The following is an 8,527-nucleotide window of genomic DNA, read 5'->3' as shown; positions in this document are numbered from 1 at the left end:
CATTGTCTGTTCCTTGCAACTGTTGGTGACACTGGTCTAAATTATAAGCATTTTAAATTACTTACAATTTGTTCAGAAGACTTCTCTGTGGTATGTTCTTATTCATAGGTTTAAAATACTATAAATCAAAGCTTCGGTAGGCAGATTTTGTAATCAATTAAATTTCTTGTCTTGTCTAAAGATTTATTGTCTTCTTTTATTTGCAGTTGATTTCAGGCTGTGTGGCTTTAAGTCAGTTGTATGTTGTGTTTCATTTTCTGAGAATGCAAACATGATGTTGATTCAATGCCGTGTTTTCGATGAAAAACAAAAGAAATCGACATTAATTGCGGGTGCAAAAGTGATGTTGATTCAATGCAGTTAACATTGACACATTGACATTGATTTAACATTGTTTCGATGGTTGCTTGCTATCTGATTAGCCACCTGCCCGCCACATGAAATTCCAATATTTTAAGGAGATTCTTTGCAATTCAGTTAATTTATGAAAGCTTTTCAGTTTTGTGTGGAAGACAAGACAAACAACAAATGAGATTACTTATATTTTCTATTAGGTATACTAAAGGGCATCCAAAATAAGTTGTTTGCAACTGCATGAACATGACATCTGATAGAGGAAACCAACAGCTAAAGCAATGCTTAACTATTTTTACTTTCCTAGGCAGACGGTACTCTTGCTTGATGTTTTGGCTATTTCCCCTTTTAAAGTTATTTTGCTTCCTTTTGAGTTAGTTTGTTATGTATACTTTTTTTTATAAATAAAACGTGTCTATTGTGCAGGGCAGGAGACCGACACACTCACTCGCCCCAAACATTAAGGCCCCGATATACTTCAAGCGAAAACGATCTGCTGTGACGGCGAACAAAAACAGGCCGAAATAAAGTTCACTTGGAGTTTGTTTTGGAAGTTCGAAACAGCTCGCCAGAATGAATTTTCTGGAGAAGTTTGCTATGGCTGGTGAACATCTATGTACTCCCATTGGTCCATGGCGATTACATAATAGGCAGGGGTGTGCAGAGGATCCACCTTTTTTCACGTGGAAATCTTTTTTGTTTAATTTCTCCTGTTCAGTACATCGAGGTCAGACGTCCGCAAGTGAAAATATGAACAGCCCGAACAGCCGCTTTATAGAAGAAAATAGCAGAATAATACTTCTGATAAAACAAGATACTTACATTGTTTTTCATGTTTAATAGTGTAAACTATAGCTATTAATAAACGTGACTTGACTTTACCAGAGTGCCGAATTGCAGAGCTCGAGCTAACATATCCACGTTGCTATGATCAAATGCTTTGTTAAAAATGTTTGCTGTTTTAGCAAACATAACAAACATTTAAAATAAAGCATCTGATCATAGCAACGAGGATGCTTTCTCAATTTTGTTATTGTGAGGAAAGCGTGCAGCACATATTTTCTATATTCATCTAAACGCTGAGTGGGAGGCTTCGGGAGGTTCGCTAACAATATATCGCCACTCAACGTATTTCCAAACTTTCCTGGAAATGGGGTTGTACAATTACTTAAACAAAGTACAATGTTGCTACTTATACAATATATAATGTTGTTTTTGTCCTATTGTTTGTAATTTGCTATTTTGTTTGTATGTTTAATAACAAAAGTAAATTAACAAAAATAATTATATCACAATGTAGTTATGGAATCAAATTTCTTTTCTTTCTATCCCAAAATGACACTTAATATTAACCCTGCTTTATGAAGTCATTAATATCTTTAATGTGTATTTTTAACTGGTAAACCACATTTGTCACTACTAACATATTAATACTGTAATATAGGGAATAAAAGGTCTGTCCCCAAACACAAAATGTTTGCCAAACAGAAACTCTCTCTTTAATTATTAGTTATTTTCCAAAGTAGTCTTTCATATTCCTTTTAATAATATACGTATATTATTTATAATTTTCTATGCACGTTTGTGATTTGGGAAGCAGCAGCGTACGTGAACAGGACTTTTATTTTGGTCAGAAGGTGTGACGTCATAAGGCTGCGCCTCGCTCCTGCATCTGTTGTGATTAGGCTGAAGAAAGGTTTGATTTACATTTAAAATGTTTTAATTCAATGCAAACTGTCCCATCAGTTTAACAGTTTTACAAGCGTGTAAAGTAAATTAATTACTTTTTTAATGTAACATTGTAATGCTTTATTTAACATTAATGAACGTTGTTTTTATGAGTAAAGCAGATAGACAAAAAAGGGCGTCCCATTTTCCTCCCTCTATCGTGATTCAGTTTATCATAAACACAACTAACAATGTTAGAGAAAATGTATTCAAGTTATTACACAAATCTTTTTTTTAAAAAACTTAAAAGTCAGATATATATACACTTGTTGTACTTTCTGTGGTGCTCTTCATATGTTCTCTTGTCTAGTTGGATATTGTTTTGCTTCATTAATATACAAAAAAACTCATTTTAATGAATACTTTGAAATGAAATACTATTATTGCTCCTTTCAAAATTTCATGTAGTGATGATGAGAGAAACTGAGTCTTTAAAACGATTAATAATTCAAAATGCTTGGCTATTCGACACCTGCTTGTTAAAAAAGTGTAAATGCAATAAACACTAACATGTGTAATGAATGACAACTTTACAAACCAACTTAAAATGTATCATTTTTCATGATTTTGTAATATTGAATATAATATCTAGATCAATAAATATCAAATACAGATCATAAGAAACTAAATATGAAGTGTCTCTGTAATGTATGGTCTTTCAGTAGCCTAATTGTTAAGTGCTAGTTCTGAGCTTTTTTTTTTTTTTTTTTTTTTTGTCTCATCGGGACGCACCCAGAGATTTAGTTTGAATATTTTTTTCTTTCTGTTAATAATTCTCATCTTAATCAGATGACAGAGTTTCCAAATGCACTGAAAAACTCCTGGTGAAGCGACTGAGATCCATGTGACAATATTATAAAGATGGCGTTTATTAAAGAGGAGAGTGAAGACATAAAGATTGTGTCTATTAAAGGAGAACTCCGGTCAATTTTAACATTGAGCTCATTTTTTTGTACATTTGGAGTGCTGTCAATACAGAGAACAACGACAAAAATCGGTGTTGCCTACAGTAGTCGATTGCCGAGTTCACGCGCATAGGGTTTAGTTACCTATGATCACGCGCGTGAACTCGGCAATCGATTACTTTGGACTTCCACCGAAAACAGGATGTAAACACAGGTATTTGCGCTGGCTTAAATAACATCATTTTTATACATATCTTTCACATCTACTGCAGTCAGATTCACTCGTGTTCACTCTGAAGGAATCACTCACATTTTCTGTGCACTTGTAATGACACATCAAGGATGTTAAGAGGCTAAAAGCAGGTTTAGTACTTGCCCCATTGAAGACAACAGGGTGCAAATTTTAAAAATAGAATAACTCGGTGTAGGCAACACCGATTTTTGTCGTTGTTCTCTGTATTGACAGCACTCCAAATGTACAAAAAAATGAGCTCAATGTTAAAATTGACCGGAGTTCTCCTTTAATAAGGAGATTGAAGATGTGAGGATTGAAGAAACATTCAGAGTGAAACGTGAAGATACTGAGAAACAAACAGGTTGGTTTCATTCTCAAAGCTGAACCTTATCCTTGATCCTCCTTATTAAAATTTTTAAACTGTTCATGTTTGTGAGCGACACAGACAGTTCAGAAACAGTCGGGACCAAGTCATTGTTTTGCAAGTCACAAGTCTTGAGTCAAGTCCTCAACTTTAAGTTTCAAGTCTTAAACAATCATTAGTGCTCTTTGCCCAGATAAGTTTCTTAGTAGTTAATTACTATACAGGGTTCCCCTGGATCCTTAAAAAGTACTTTTGAGAGTTACTTAAATCCTTAACTTTTGAGAGGTCTTAAATTTTAGATGACACTTTGACTTGGATGTATCTAAATACTTTACAAAATTAAAATGTTGTGTTATATGATTTTTATTAGTGCGGTCAATCGATTTAAAAAATTAAGTAGATCAATCACACATTTTTCTGTGATTAATTGCAATTAAAAAAACTTACGTTTAACAATTTTACAGTTAATCTCCAAATTAATGTAGAGACAACAAAAAGACAGTATATTTTAAATACTTGTTTAATGGCATCTTTTTATGAATGAAGGCCAATATCACTGATACTAATACAGCTAGTAATGTCTGGATAAAAATGATTCTTCCCCCCAACTTGTAACATTAATTATAGCCATTCAACATTAAAGTGTAATTGAAAGCTATACATTTTTTAACATTTATTAGGCTTCAAAAAGTTTATAACAACTTTTAATGTAAGTGAACTTTAAACAATCCTCACATAAACCCATAATAAATATCTTCCTGTGCCCTTCATACCTGTCTAACATACACAGAACACTATACAGAAATTTAATAAAGTTATCAAACAGTCTGCACTGCATAAATTATAAATTAATCTAAGACTAATCCTCATTAAAGCTACAAAAGTTCTTTAGTCAAGAGCAGTGAGTAATTTTCTCAGTTACTCTTGTTCTTTGATGAACTTTACTGACTGAGAGCATTATTGGCTGCTGTCACTTTAAGATCTCACACACGTCTCATTCTCTCACAACTCTTTACGTTCATTTAAGACTGTATTTAACTCATTTGAAACTGCTCTTCTGTTATTAGGATACTTGACAAAACAGACATTTTGGCATAATTGTTGTGTGTTATTGAAAGAATTCGATTCTGTGCGCACGATACTGGCGCCCCTGTGTGTGTCAGGATTATACGGTCTATAGACATTCACAGTTTTCTTATGTCTTCTTGCCGCACTTGAATGGTTTAAAAGCATTTGCATGAATAAGAGCGGGATCATATAATGTAAAGCTAGCCAAAGGATGACAGAAAAAACAGATTCTGCGTTAATTGTGTAAAAGAGTTGAACTGGAAAAAATGTATCGCATGCGTTAACATTGACATCCCAAATTTGAATTACTCCTCATGGATTTGCTTTGAAGGAGAAGAAAATGTTAGTCCAAATGTAAATTCATTTATGTGCGTAGATGTGTACGATATGTGCCGCAGATGATTATTGTAATTATTGTTTTTACAATGTGCACTGCGTGATGTATGCAGTTATATGTCCCCAAAATTCAAGATATTCAGGCATTTTTGCCCAGATGAGTTTTTTTTCCTTATATTTATAATATATGATGTAGTTATATTGCAATATCACACAAGCAAGAGTGCCGTTTTCACCAAATATCAGCATGATTGCAAATGTGATATTTTATTCAAAAGTTAAATTAACAAGTTAACATTGTGAGTTCGCTTTAATTGTCAATATTGTTGTTTTCCTTTATTTTCGCCGACGAAAATTACATAATGAAACTGCAGCAGAATCGAGTCTCCGTGCAACAGACAGCGGTGATTCGTTACTGAATTAATCCGCATTTTAAACAAATCAGTTTAATTAATTACTCACTCATTAAGACTCAAGTGACTTACTGCCACCTACTGGCAGTTTTAGTTTCTTATTTAAAGTACAGGACCTCGTCAGTATTTCTTTCACCCTTTTATTGATGGACAGTGTTACATTGTGTGAGAGATTATTTGCTCCAAGTTAAATTCAAATGTTAAATTTAGAGAACATTTTATATTTAAATACTGAATAATAAAAAAAATCTCATAATCTCATAGCATTATTTATGTAATTTTAAATGCATTGTAAATATTTGTGAAGTATGGGTTGCACAGTTTTTACACATCATTGTTGATAAACCTCAAACCTAAAGCTGATTAAAATAGCTTGCAACTGTATATAAAAACCTAACCTAGCTAGTAAGCCAGTGGTCTTAACTTGACGATTAGACAGTAAATCCTCTACAATAAAACCAACAAAAGCTGCCTTTTCCTTTTTCCATACAATGAGATACAATACGTTTTATATATATATAAAATATATATGTATGTGTTTTTATACACAATACAGTGACAATATCAAACATGGTGAGAATGTGGTTTATAAGTAGGACACCAACATACAGAGTAGTAGAGCACATATTAATTACTGATAAGACCTGAAACATGATAAAGCTTGTCCACAAATGCCAATATAATTCTAAAGCTATCCAAGAGATTGTTGTGGTCTGATGTCAAAAGAGCTAATAGCAATAGATGAAAGATGTAACTTTGATAAGGAAGGTTTCTGTGCTACAATAGGGCTTAATTCCTGACTACTTTGTTTCTCTACAAAACTGAATATAGGTGAGAAAACACTATTTATAGAATATTTTGGATTTGACTGTAAGATTTGGGATTGGTATATAATAAACATCTTGGGTCAAGTTAAATGTTTTTTTTTTTGTGTGTGTGTGTGTTTTTGTTTTTTATAAATGCCAGATATCTTGGACTCAAGTTTTTTTGAATGTGTCCTAAAGAGAGTGAACAGTTAACAATATTGAGATGTTCCTCTTTCAGTTACTTATTGGGTACAGGATCTAGTGTTGTTGGCTTTCTTGCTTTAAATGCAGCCTTTTGATGGCTTTCTGTTTTTCCTGTTAATTTTGTATTTGTCGTCTTTCACTTTAGACCTGATTGCACCGAAAGAAGAGAGACAAGAACTGAATGTAATGGAAGAGAAAGATCATGATTTCATGACGGGAGAAAAATCCACACAGACTAAAAAGAATTCCTTGAAAAAAAGAGCTCGGACAATCATTTGTACCAGTTCTGTCACCTGCAAACTGTGTGGAATGCCTTTTGGATGTAAAGCGAGCCTTAAAAAGCACATGAGATATTACTCTGGAAAGACGACTCACAAATGCAAAGTGTGTGGGAAGAGTTTCATTCGTGAAGGAAACCTTTATCTCCACTTGAATAGTCCCTTGGAATGGAATCCTTTCGCATGTCCTCAGTGTGAGAAGTGTGTTTTCCGAAAAAAGACGTAACCCGCTGCTCCACTACTCTAGTGTAGCACATGGACAATCTCACGGTGACTTGTCATTTTTAAGATTCAGAAAAAGCTTTTAACCGTTAACCCTTAAGTAAATCACAGCGCCTAAGAGTCTGAATCAAATTACCCTTATTGACACGTTTGTGGTCTAGTGAAGAGTAACAGAAACATCTCAAAACTCAAAGAGACAGCTTCAAAGACTTTTATCAGTCAAAACCCTCTATCTCTTATCAAATGTATTTTATTAAAGCATATGATTTGACATACAATTCACTTGTACATTCTGAGAGCTTTTTTTTAACTAATTCAAAATAAAACAACAAAGACAATAAAAAAATAAAAACAAACAGTAAGCTTAAAGTGGTATATTCAAAAGGCAAAACAAAACAAAAGTAACAAAAGAGTAAAAAAAAAAAAAAAAAAAAAAAAAACAACAACACTGACCACAATCACCCACACTATCCCAACCCCCTATCCACCCGACAAACCCCTCCCCATTTATCTCCACCCTTCCCTGTAGAGACCTTCGCTCAAAAACCATTACCATTGTCCTATATTGTGTGCTAGGATGCGGACTGTTGTACTGGATTTGTAGTTTTTAGGTATGATATGAGGGGTTTCCATGTTTTATTGAATAAGTTGAGCCTGTTTCTCAGTGTATATCTTATCCTTTCTAAATGAAGTGTGTTAGTTAAATCCTCTAACCACATCTTAGAGGTAGGTACGGTTGTGCTCTTCCATAAGATGAGGATTAATCTCTTTGCTATTATGAAGCAATAAGAGAGAAAACGCTGTTGTGCCACACTTAGTTTTCTGAAGGTCTCCGATATTCCAAGAATGATAAACTGGGGGTCAGGTTCGATTGAAGTATTTATGACCTCAGACATAACGTTACATATATCAATCCAGAATAATTGAACCCTTGGGCATAAAACAAAACTATGGAGAAGTGTTGCTACGGAAGAGTGACACTTATCACACATGGGTGACACTTCTGGGTATATGTTATGTAGTTTCTCTTTTGAATAATGAAGTCTATGTATGATTTTAAACTGGACAAGACAGTGTCTTGTGTTAACTGAACAATTATGTATGTTTTCAAGACTTTCTTTCCATAAATCATCTGGAATAGATTCACCAAATTCCTCTTCCCACTTTCTTTTATACTTTTCAGTTGACGGGGAGCTTATTAGTAAGAGATTGTTATAGACACAGGATATAATTTTACTTTCGTTAGGAGACAATTTCAGACAATCATCTATTTTAGATTGTGGTTCAGTCTCAAATTCTCTTAAGTATTTCCGAACATAGTCCCTAACTTGAAGGTAACGAAATAAATTATTTTTTCCCAGCTCATGCTTCCTCTGTAGTTGCGTGAATGAAGCAAAGACGCCTCCTACGTATAAATCACCAATACAGTGGACACCCCTCTCACTCCATGTAGAAAAGGCTCCATCCAGACTGGAGGGGGCAAATGTGGGATTTCTATTAATGGGTAACAAAAGAGAGATTGGTTTAAGATTAAAGGTGGTCTTGATTTGTTTCCAGATACGAATCATGCTATGAACGATGGGGTTGTTATTATACAGGGACTTATTAACTGCG

At 33.9% G+C, this 8,527-nt stretch overlaps 1 long non-coding RNA gene across 1 annotated transcript; it reads left to right on the top strand.

Annotated features, from left to right (window-relative positions):
- Window positions 1-2,007: 2,007 nt before the first annotated feature.
- LOC307156665 lies at window positions 2,008-7,133 on the top strand. The gene is made up of 4 exons (XR_013820768.1): window positions 2,008-2,050; window positions 2,879-2,982; window positions 3,502-3,583; window positions 6,559-7,133. It is a non-coding gene; the product is annotated as an uncharacterized lncRNA (long non-coding RNA).
- The last annotated feature ends 1,394 nt before the right edge of the window (window positions 7,134-8,527 follow it).

This window comes from Squalius cephalus (assembly GCF_949319135.1).
Source record: "Squalius cephalus genome assembly, chromosome: 4".
Taxonomy (NCBI): domain Eukaryota; kingdom Metazoa; phylum Chordata; class Actinopteri; order Cypriniformes; family Leuciscidae; genus Squalius; species Squalius cephalus.
Note: the sequence above shows the minus strand (reverse complement) of the source record. Positions and strands in the feature narration are given on the sequence as shown.